Raw genomic sequence first — 12,112 nt, 5'->3', positions numbered from 1 at the left:
CTGTGACTGTGTGTGTGCATGCTGGATTTCAGAAAGGTCTTTTTAATAAGGGTTAATTGGAGTAGTATGTCACACATGACTGACTACTGTTTCAAATTACCGCTGATGCCTGCATAACTAAATCAGGCAAATGGGCAGAACATTTAAATAGAGAAAAGTTGATCTTCTTCCCCTCCTGTTTAATTCTAATACTTTCTTCATTATTCTTGCAATTGCTACACCTTGGCAAGAATGAAGTTTATGAAATTTCAGTGCTTACTGAATGTAATAACGTTAACATAATAATAGTTCTGTGCAATTGGATAGCTTTGTAAAAGTTATGCTCTAGTTTAATCACAAGTTTATTGTGCAAAATATAGGAATCACTGGATGAATTACGCAGGCTATCAGACTAGATGATCATAGCCATCCCTTTCTGGTCTTAAAATCTGTGAATCTATGAAAAGTGTTAATAAATAATCTGTTTAGTTAGGACACTGTAATGAATCGAATAAAATCACCATACTGAACTCTGCAATATTAAACCTTAATCTAAAACCAAAAATCCTTGCTTAACCCCAAATAAGAACTTTTAGTTTAATCTCCAAAGTTAATTGCAAGTATTTCTGACATAAAAAGCTCAAGCAAGACTGCAGAAGGATATACACACACACACACACACACACGCGCGCGCAAAAAGCTCAGCCTCCAATCCCCACCCACCAGTCTCAGTCAAAGGATGACTTCAGTCCCTTTCTTAACTAATCCTGTCACTGTAAAATCCTACACTCATTCTTCCACGCACAGAGGGAAAAGGGACTCACTAGGAAGACCTAGTCTTTCAGTTTTAACTATTAACCAATAGTGGAAAAACAAGGATGCCTAAGTTATGCCTTCAGAGCCAATAGGGTGGATTTGTGTGTCCCACATGACAGCATTTCCCCTGTCTTTCACATGAGCAGTATTTAGTTGAATTCAGAATTGCAGATAGTACAGCTTGCACAGCAGCAATGGGATGTCTGAGCACAAGTGACTGACTTCCGAGTGACTTTATAAAACACTTTTGTACTTTCCTTCTGCATTAAATTGGGATCTGCATCCTTGACATTCACCCACCACACACATCTCTACTGAAGGAAACAGTGACTAGCACAGCTTAGCAGTATGAAACTGTGAGTATCGGTTTTTATTTTCCCCCTTAAAGTGTGCAGTGTAATGCTGTTTACATGTTGCATGCACCATATCTTTAAAATATGCTCTTTATTATTTTTCCCTGGCTATGGAGTTTGAAAATTATCTAAAACAATTGGGAATCTTTCAGGAATATTTCCTGTAGGCTTCAGTAAAAAAAGAAGAGGGGAAAATCAGTTATCCCTAAGGGCAGTGTCTGCATAAGAGCTGCATGCCACACTGCTTCCTAACATAGCCAGTGTGCTGCTTTGTTCATAAAGAAAAAGGAAGGCAAAAAAGCCCCACGCATGTATGTTGTTCAGTTTTATTTGCACTCTGTGTTTACTCAGGCCTGATCTGTCCCTAATGGGGAAAAAATAAAGGCAAACTTTGCTGTCTCTGCTGGCAAGGACAGTCCAGACTTTCCAAACATCTGACAGTTATTATAATTAGCCCTGAAAGGCAGCAAAGACACTATGGGGCAAATAGCTCTTATGTTTTGAACAATGAAATCAAGCAAAGTTCCCATCCCACCTCTTTCAATGTTTGGGAGGGGGAAACGGACAGGGAGGGGGAAGAGAAAGGTTTATAGTTGCATTAAAAAAAAGGCAGGTAATAAATATTCAATCTGGAATCGTTCAGTGTGAGGAGGGGCTTGGACAGGCTGCTTTAAACATTTCTGAATCCTGCCTTCTATTTAGAAAGAATTCACTCAGATTCCTGATGGGTTGGGAAGGGGTATGAGACTCTTCACAGCATAATGTCAGAAGGCGGGGGTGGGGGGAGAAATAATAAGCCATTCATAATGAGATGCATTTTGATAGCTTACCAAGATCTTTGCTCGCCAGGAGATCTCGGTAGATCTAAGTTGCTTTCTGTGTAAGATTTACTTACACGAGTTCTCAAACAGAAGCAACAGACAAAGCAGAGGTAGTTCTCCCCCGCATTCCCTAGAAACAAAATTGAACTCCAATAGATAATAGCACACTGATTTATCCTTTTGTATTTAAATTAAGAAATCCTTGAATAGTCCAAATCTTCTTTTAAAAAGTTACATTCTGAAAGTATTTTCACTGGACTAACAGAAAAGAAAAAAAGAGAAAAAAAGACAATGGAAACCTGATTCAGACCCAGTTAGTCTGGCTCTGTAAGAAAACATGGAGATGAAAACAGTTTGAGTGAAAGATTTTCATACTTATTCTTAAAAAAAAAAAAAAAGAAAAAAAAAAGAAAGAAATTAATTCCAATAAGGAAAAATTGTTTAAAGGCTCAGCCACTACTAAGTATGGCTTAAATAAATCTTCCTGGGCAGATGTTCATGTGCTCCCATTGTGGAGAAAGGAACCCAAAGAATTTATTGTTTAAAAGGAGAACTTGACATGAATTTTCATATAATCTTTTTTAAGTACACCATTTTTTTTCTTTGTCTGCTCTCCTGTTATCTACACCTCCCCCAACTGCCGCTCACTGTGAGCTGAGACACCTGAAGGCTAGACATAATGATCAACAGAGCGCTATGCTAGCCTCTCTGGATTCCAGCCAGATTTTTTCCCCTCTACAATCAAGGAGCCTGCACGCAATGCACGGCAAGCCTATTTCTCTGTTACGTGTAGACTAGGCACAGAAGTCTTACCCATACTGCAGAAACACTGAAGACAAAAATATCCCTTTTTTGTCTTACTCTGGGCAAATTCAGTTTTAAGTCTTGTATTATTTTAAATAATATATGAAAAAATGCATTTATAAATAGGTGTATGCATATATATATATATATATATATATGCGCACACACCAACAATTCTATAGCATGATGTACTATATCTCTATGCCTGCACTGTACATCCAGTATCTTGATTTTTATAAACAGTATACTCCTGTATATGACGTATCTGTATTGCATACAGTATGTTGTTCAGATAGATCACATACACTTATGTAGAAACACTGTATGCATATACAGGATACTATGTATGTATATATGATATACTAGTAATTCAGGGACCTATTTTTGAAAATTTGAATCTTTAGAAAGAGATTAGGTTTTAGAGATTAACAATTCTCTCAGATTATTCTGAGCCCCTTCAAACCTAGTGGTATTCAAATACCAATGGGTAAACCATGTCCAAATTGAGGGGGGTTAGTTGAGGTAGTCAGTCTGACTATGGGAATCTGGCCTTCCAATTGTCAGGCAGTTACTGCACTCCCTGGAGAAACACCGATTGGCTGTGTCTCATTACTTCCAGAAAGTTTGTCTTTTGAACACAGTACTCCCAAAAATAGCTACACACATTATTTTGGTGTGGTCAGGGGTGGGGTTAGCACAGACAGGAAAGGAAGATTATTTTATTTCTTGAACCATTTTCCATTTAATTTTTAAATGTATACACTAGAAATTTTATTCTTTGAAATTCATGCATTTCATTGTCACTGGATACACGGTATAGTGATCTGGAAAAGGAAGGTTTTTTTTAAATCAAATTACTCTGAGTAACACTTTAACACACTTACATACAGTACATACTTTTTTTTTTTTAAACGCATCACCTGACAAGGTTTAAGAAAGTATGGTTTATTCAAAATATCAGCTGGCTTTTAGGAAAAAGATAAATGACTTTAGGTGATTTTCTTTTATTGTTGTTATCATTGTCATCACACTCACACTCTCTTCCCCCTCCCCCAGCAAATAGTATACTAGATTTAGACTTGAAAACAGGACCCAAATATGGGTATCCCATATGTTGATTATTTTGGGTGAGCTGAACAGTTTATAAAACTTTCTAGTAAGTTGCTTAAAGAGGAAAAAAGAGAGAAAATAAGATTAAGTTGTACCTAATGACAACAGCATCCAGGTTTAATAGGGCTACAGGTTTCTAGAGCGTAATTCAAAGAAATGAAGACAGAGAACTTGATTGCTGTATTCAAACTATATAAATCCAAATTCTAATACAAATAATTAAACACTTTCCTGAAAGAATAATTTAATATATTTTATTTGAAAAGGTATAACATATCAGTAGCTACACTGATGGATATATCTGTGAAAAATATATACATATAACATGCATTCCCCACAATTTCATTATTTGCTAATCTTTTTTTTCCTTTTTCTGGTATTATCCTTGAAAATAAAACCGTACATTGATATTTCACCTGTATAATTCAGAATCATTTTGTTAGCTATAGACTAAAGTGCTGATGTGTATTTTCTAAAGGTAATAATTATAATTAGTGGGTTTTTTCCATTTCCTATGGTCTAAAATGCTACAAAAGAATCAATTCTCCTACCAAACGTAAAATAGGGATTACACATGAGCTTTAAACTGGAGTGGATTTTTTCCAGCTAACAAATGAATATTGATGTACAGAATGTGCTTAACTGGAGTAGTTCATTTTTGAATCACAAGAACTATAAGCCAAAATGTTCATTTCTGGGTATTTACAGTTAGGCCTGATGTACATATTTAAGTGCCTGAACAAAAGTGACTCCATTTTCATAAACACTCAGCAAACTCTGCCAAAATCAGTGTAAACTGCAGATTCACAGCATCTTTGAAAATAAAGCCAATTATATTGAAGCACCTAAATATGAATTTGGTTACAAAATTAGTCTCCCAGAGAGTCTAAATTTGAAAATTTTGGCTTCTGTTTCTTGCTAACTCACTTTTTCTTTAAACTTGTAAATAGCTGCTGATGCTGAAACAAAGCATTCATGAAAATTCACACATATTTATGACTCTAGTCCATGCAAAATGAGGAGTTTGATATCTGTTCCATGTGGTCTGCTAGCCGGTGCACTGCGATTGGTTGTATAAACACTACAGCACAACGCATAGAAACTTCCAGTTCTAATGACTTTAAAAAAAGTATTGCCTTTGAGTGCCTCCTTTAAGTATAAATACAAACATCAAGCATGAGTAGAAACTACTTGGGATCACACAAGCCTTTCAAAAAATGGGTTGCTCTGTTGGTACCTTTATGTAGCAAAAGTAGGCTGGGAGTGACTGAAACCTTGCCTGCCAGAAATGCAGTCCAGCTCAGTAAGGCAGTGGGGTCAAATGAGCTCATGCATCACAGATAGGAAATGAACTGTGCATTGCATATTTATAGATAAAACCATTTAGGGTATTTTAATGTAAACAGATTTCCGTTTGATTTTTTGGCAAACTGTTGCAAAGATCAAGACTACAACGGAGTTTAAATGACTTTCGGCATGGTATAGTGAGACCAGATGGCCACGTGTTCTTTTCTTATTTAGATGAGAATTTTCCTTTCAATAACATCTTTCTTCCTGACCTGCTTTAAAATTCCAGCAAATGAAATCAGCACAGAATTTTCAATTCTAATTGACCATGTGCAGAGGAAGGGCCAGTACAGAAATCAGTAGAGCCATTGTGAGGCACGCTGCATCAGTCTCCCCTTTGTCTTGTATCCTTTCTAGCCAGAGCTGAAATAATTAAGAATATTTAATTTATATTAGTTATACAAAACTGCAAGGCTAGAAGTGTTCAGGCAAAATCACTGCAAGTTCCTCTTTCTATTGGAAGGACAAGAAAAAAGTTCTGTGTCACTCTCCAGGCAAACAGATCCTCTCCATTTATTCTTTGTCCAATATATAAAAACCTAAACAAATGCTCATTACCGTTAAGGGAAGGAACAAGTGAATTATAGAATGATGGATTTCTTTCCATTGTCTCTTGAAGTTGGAAGATGCAAGTGAGGTGGGACTTTTCAAATAAAAACAAATCTCAAATATTTTAAAATATTACCAGCAAAATGTAATTTCAGACTACTTACGTTTTTATAACTGCAGACACCAACATAACATCTAAAACATGTAATCATTAGCAGCTTGTGTACATGTGTGTTATATATACTCCCTTAAACTGAATTATAGATTGCAATGGAAACTGTGTCAAAATTATATCTTCTGTAGCTGGTGTGTGTGAGAACGTGTACGTACGTATACGCGCGTGCACACACACTATAGATCAAATTGACATGGATTGCACCACAAGGTCTACCACCATTTACAATTTTGTTTGGGTTTAGTAAGAAATTTACTATGGGTGTACATTTATTGAGATTTAACAATGATTGTATTTAAGAAATACATAACAGATCAGAAATCTACAAATTGCCTGAATCTGCAGACAAGCTAAGCGGATAGGATGGACAATTTAGAAGGGGAAGAAAAATTGCCTGACTGAATCCAATACTGGACCCTATACAACAGTTAAATAAATATCAAAGATGGTAATAAATTGGTTATTGTTGTGATAACTAAATATAAAATTTCTGTATCGTTCATGTCCCGGACGAGTATTATGCTTCAACTGGAACCCACAACTATGAACCTGAATCAAGAGATTTTTCCCCATAAGTCTCTGGTTTACTGATGAAAGTATGTTTACATGCCACTATGAAATATCCTTCTTTTCTTCAATTGAAGAAAGTTTCATTAATGCCTCAGTCATTCTTCAGGTCTAAGGTGAATGAGGCAAAGGGGAAAGACAGCAGAACAAAAATTACGAGGCAGTTTTTTTTTTAAACCAATATATCTATATATACACACACACCATTTAGGAATGTATCAGAAAGAATGAACAAAATAGTAGATATGTCTGAAAACACCAAATAGGGCACAGACACCTTAGGGCCATTCCTGCATTTGTAGTCTCGTAATAGGAGCATGGTACTAAGAATCAGGAGATTTTGGTTCTAATGCCAGTTCTCCCAATAAGTTATCTAGCTGTGGACAATTCACTTAACCTTTGCCTCAGTTTCCTCATTTCTAACAGGGTAATAGTCACGAATCTACATCACACAGGATTAATTAGTGCTTTGGACTTGTAATTATTGTTGCAGGCCCTATGCTCAAATACCACAAAGAAGGGCATAAGAAGCAGCATTGAACTGAATATGAAGGCAAAATTCCCATTGACTTCCATGTTTATCTGCACCAGGTCTGTATGCTTGGGCCTAATAATTAAACAAAAATGTACTTTCTTTAGCTGGAAAGGTAGAAAGTGTGTGCTTTTAGTTAGGTACAATACTCCATTTTCATTTAATTTATTTAAACATTTCATCTGTTTGGGCATATAGTATTTTGCTTGCTGTTAGCAAAATGTTATTAGTATTTAAGAAGATAAGTGAGATAATTTCATCTTCAGTATAAAATATAGTCACATAGGGCTGGATTGTGAAGCCTACTAATGTGGTGTAGTACCTTACTCTGTAAGTTGTCACACTGATTTAATTTGCTTGACTTGAGAAGTAAGGTGCTACTCAAGGTGAGCAAGGGTGGCAGTCTCTGGTCCCCTTATTTTTACCTGTGATATTGATGCATTTAGGCCCTGATTCAGCAAGGCACTGATTCAGCAAGCACATGGCTAAATTTAAAGTGTACAAGTAGTCCATTGACTTCAGTAGGATAACTCCGGTGCTTAAAGTTCAGCACATGCTTAAATACCTTGTAGAAACTGGTTCTACAAAATCCTTGCACTGGTTTGAACAATTACATGTCCTTAACCTGATTCCGCTCTCTGTTATACTGAAGTAGGGTTGGATAAGTAAAGCTGAGAGAAGTATTTAGCCATTCTGTTTTCTATTTGGTAACAGATTTTGTTACTTAATTGATCTAAATCACAAATTCATGGGTGAGCATTTCTAAAATCACAGCACTGTAAAAAGTCCTGCAGAGCATGAGACTTAACAGTGGTTTCTTTCAGGCCACCATTTTGTGATAAAGTGAAATTGCTGTCTGAATCACATGCATAGAACTGGAAAAAAAAATATTTTTGTCTATGTACAACTATGATGGTGCTCTGCAAAAAGAAGAAAACACTCGTTCTCTCCATAAAGTGTTTGCATTAATCAATATTCATGCAGCGTACAAAAGAAGTACTTACAAACATACTTTCAAATGTCTTGACAGCTCTGTTGAGGTTATAAAAACCCATTAGGAAAATGAAACTGTAGCAGGTCCGTGTCCATCTCTCCTCTGTTTCTCAGAATGGGCGGGGTGATGAAAAAGAAGCTTGAGCTGAAATATCCTGTGTGGAACTTCAGACTCATGCAATGCAGAGGATAAAAAGGGGAAGTAAGCAAAATGTGTAGGCTATGGGCTACTGATGGGATGTATTTCACCAGCCTACTGTTACTGTCAAGGCACCAGATTGTATTCGCAGTTTATCCAGTCCCTTAAGCTGTAGGATGTGGATAATGGGATTGGATAAAATGATTAAAATAATTTTGTCTCATGATTTCATATTGTAAAAGCAATATGTGCAAAACTGAAATATTTAATTGTATGATGAAAGCACAAGCACCACTTTTTGTTTTACCTTTACTTTTATTCAACATGGAGAAGTATTTCCTTCTGTACATTTAAAAATAAATAAATAAAATAAAAGTCATGACTGTGCAGTCTTCTAGCTGAAATCAATTTATTTTAACCAGTAAAATAAGCTTGAAACTAATTTTTTTTGCATGAAATATGTGAAGACTTTGTTTAAAATGGTCTTCAAAAGAAGATTGCAGTTAAATTATTTGCAGGGTTGTATGATATTTAAGAAATCTGGTGATTTTCCAGGATATGTTGTCCATATGCTGAGGTTTAACTTCAAATTTCAAGTATTATTTTTAGACCATTTTAAACTATTTTTTCCCGAAGGATAATTTGCAAAGGAGAGCATTTTAAAGAGAAGTATAGTGAATGACAACAGTAAGGGAGAAGATAAGCTGTTCCCAAAGTTTATCCAAAGACATAAGGGTTAAAATTTCAGATCTTCATAGAAGTGGGAAAAAAATTGCAGTTTTTTAAAAAAAAAAAAAAAAAAGAGAGTGAAGCTGCTGGTGATTTGAGTGTATTTATGGATTACTATGTCTTGAAAAGAAGAAAACCAGAGTTGTAAGATGACACTGCAGGGGTTGTCTGGACTTTTCACTGAGTGTGAAGTCTGTTTAGTCAATGCCTTAATGACCTTTGCCCTCTTCATTCCCTTCCCCCCCCCCCCCCGGCTCCAGGTGCAACATTTTTGCAAGTGCTTTAAACTTTATTGGAAAGTTTGTGCAGGTTTCACACACGCTGCAAAGTGCACAGGGTATTTTACACATCATCATCAGAAACATACGACATCAAGGCTTAGCTTTTTTTATTTATTTAGAACACACAGACTTGTTTTATGTGTTCCTCCTCCCCATCCCCCCATTAGCTATTACCACATTAAATAAATAAAGAACAAAATTGTATTTTAAAGAATTCTCCTTCTTGTGTGTCTCGGACCGTACCTCTAAATAGCCAAATGCAAGATTAATGTGCCATACCAGTTAATTTTAGCCAGTATGGTAAATTATAGAAAGGCTATGCAAGATACAGCAGCAACATTATTGACCTCTTAAATTAATTTTCTTTGCTATGGAAATGTAAAACACAAAAACAAGAGAAGCACTTTGGCTAACTGATGTTCTCAGAAACAAATTGATTTCTTGTACTATTAATTAGACCTTGGCTGATATAAATATAGAGAAAAACTAACGTATATAGTTTAGTAATAAAGGGAGCCATATTACATCAAGACTATAATTCAGGTTTGGATTTTAAAAAAATAACTGGATGAACTTCTTCTGGTGTATCTTCAATAAATAACATTATAAACTAAATATGCCATGTGTTATACATACACCATGTAACATTTCATTTGTGTGTGTGTGTGTGTACCCTAGAGGTTTGATACATCCTTACTGAAATTGCCTGTTTACTAAATTAGGCTACAAGTGTCACCATCTTTCATGCAAGATGTAAAAATGGTATCCTAACCTATGCATCCATTAAAGATTCTATGGCACTTTCTGTAAGAGAAGGGATTTTTTTTCAGCTGTTTTGGTAAATTCCATCTCCAGGGATGCTTTTTACCCCCACATCTGTGTCCTGCTAAGAGATTGCAACTGTTTTGTTCAGGTGTGAACCTGGCTACAATGATTTCACCTTGTGATGTGATTGCTGAAATGCACTCTACACTGGCATAGGAATTTAAAAATCAAGATGAAAACTTAAGTTGGTGACTGTCCATTTGGTAAGGGGCAGCTATGCAGGCTATTTCTGGGGAGAACAAATTTAAAAGTTGACCTAGAAAGCTTTAAATGGCTTCTCTGCCAGGGTCCTTACTTTTAGGAACACACTCCCACCACTGAGATTCTAAATAGACCAGGACTGCTGAGCCTCAGGGTATGCTCCAAGACTGATGTCTTCACTTTAATATTTGGGTAGGATGAGTCTGAAGAAGGTTTCAAGTTTAGATTTTTGAAGGGAAGTTTTTGGCTGGGTGTTGAATTTCATATTGGGTTAAAAATTTTAACTGGACTGTTTTTTCTAAATATGTCAAAGCCACACCTAGGGTAACATAGGTGCCTTTTAAAATATTTTGTACTTTTAATTATATATTTAGATTTATATTAAAAACTTTTTCCACCTATATTATCACTGTGGTTTCAATTGGATGCAGCTTCTGTGCCCTACACTGTTGCATGGTGATGGGTGTGCTGCAGCGGTCATATTCCACCCAAGGGATGGCTGCATTCACTGATGAGTGACATGGTTGAGTTCAAGGTTCTTTGGAACTAGTATTCAAGTGCAGCCTATTCTTGAAGTAGGCTCAAGTCAGAAAGGTTCCCAAAGCTCTAGGAAAGAATTAAAGCCAGCTTTCTGTTTTGGTCTCAACTCCATGTATACTGTACAGACTCGAAAAAAGTGTCAGAAAAATATGGAAACTAGGGTCTTGAATGGCATGTTCAAAATCTCTTTCCAAACCTAGGCAGTGGGTTTTTTTTTTCCAGCACAGTGTGTTCCTGTTAACAATGCAGCTGTTAACATGTCATCAATACTCTTTGTTTAAGAATACATTAAAATGAAGGAAGAGTTTGTTAAAGTGATTTTAAATGTAAACGTGTTACTATACGATGGAACTGGAATTGATTTCTACCAAAACTATTCCTTTTCCCTCCTGAAATGACATGCGTTGTTTTCAAGTCCGCAATTTAGTGCAGGTATTCAATTTTACTGAAGGTCAAATACACTTGTCAAAATTATATTTTTTGCATAGCTGAGAATTCAAATAATTTTGTGGACCAAAAATGGACAGATCTTGTCTTTGTGATGGAAATACGTAGCAGCATAGAGCTGGGATCGGAATAAAAGAGAATGAAGTAGTATTATACACTATGTTCATGTAACATCATAGTGAGACCATCACCAATTTTTGTTTTGCTGTATATGAGGAGATACCCACCCAGACACTCGATTTTTGTTATTGTGGAATTTTTTGTACCAATAAGTGCTTGCACATAAGTTTTATTTTGGTTTTACATCCTAGATTTCTTAATTATACTTGCAATAAATACTTACAGATGCTAACTGCAGGAATATGTTATCACCTCTCTCCTATATGACATGGATATGCCTAGGATATGTCCCAGGATGGCTTATATCTCTCATGTATCACTTATCATCATGGTATCAGAGAGCCTTCCATGCTGAATTGGCAAGGGTTTTGAGAAGGCTAGCTAACCCTACTCATAATGGAAAACAAATCTCTACACTGCCTGAACCAACCAGGGGAGCAAAGCACACTAAGCTTTATTTAGTTAGTTAATAACATTATAAGTAGGGCTGCCAAGTGATTATTTTTTTAAATCATGATTAATGGCATTGTTAAACAACAATAGAGTATCATTTATTTAAATATTTTTGGAGGTTTTCTACATTTTCAAATATATTGATTTTAGATATAACACAGAATACAAAGTGTACGGTGTTCACTTTTTATTTATTTTTTATTAAAAATATTTGCACTGTAAAAAAACAGTATTTTTCAATTCACCTTCTACAAGTATTGTAGTGCAATTTCTTTAACATGAAAGTTGAACTTACTAATGTAGAATTATGTACAAAAAACCCCTGCATTCA

General features: G+C 35.7%; 1 long non-coding RNA gene across 4 annotated transcripts in view; it reads left to right on the top strand.

Moving 5' to 3' along the window:
* Positions 1-750: 750 nt before the first annotated feature.
* The window catches only part of LOC311524639, an 85,058-nt gene continuing 73,696 nt past the window's right edge, over positions 751-12,112 (top strand). Inside the window, exons 1-2 of one of the 4 annotated variants that reach the window (XR_014712597.1) lie at positions 751-1,151; positions 7,015-7,112. This is a non-coding gene — a long non-coding RNA (uncharacterized lncRNA). The remainder of the gene's footprint in view (positions 1,152-7,014; positions 7,113-12,112) is intronic. The other 3 variants (XR_014712598.1, XR_014712600.1, XR_014712599.1) reach the window with 3 other exon arrangements.

Source organism: Lepidochelys olivacea (assembly GCF_965140295.1).
Source record: "Lepidochelys olivacea isolate rLepOli2 genome assembly, chromosome: 8".
NCBI lineage: Eukaryota > Metazoa > Chordata > Testudines > Cheloniidae > Lepidochelys > Lepidochelys olivacea.
This window is presented reverse-complemented; position numbering and strand designations above follow the sequence as displayed.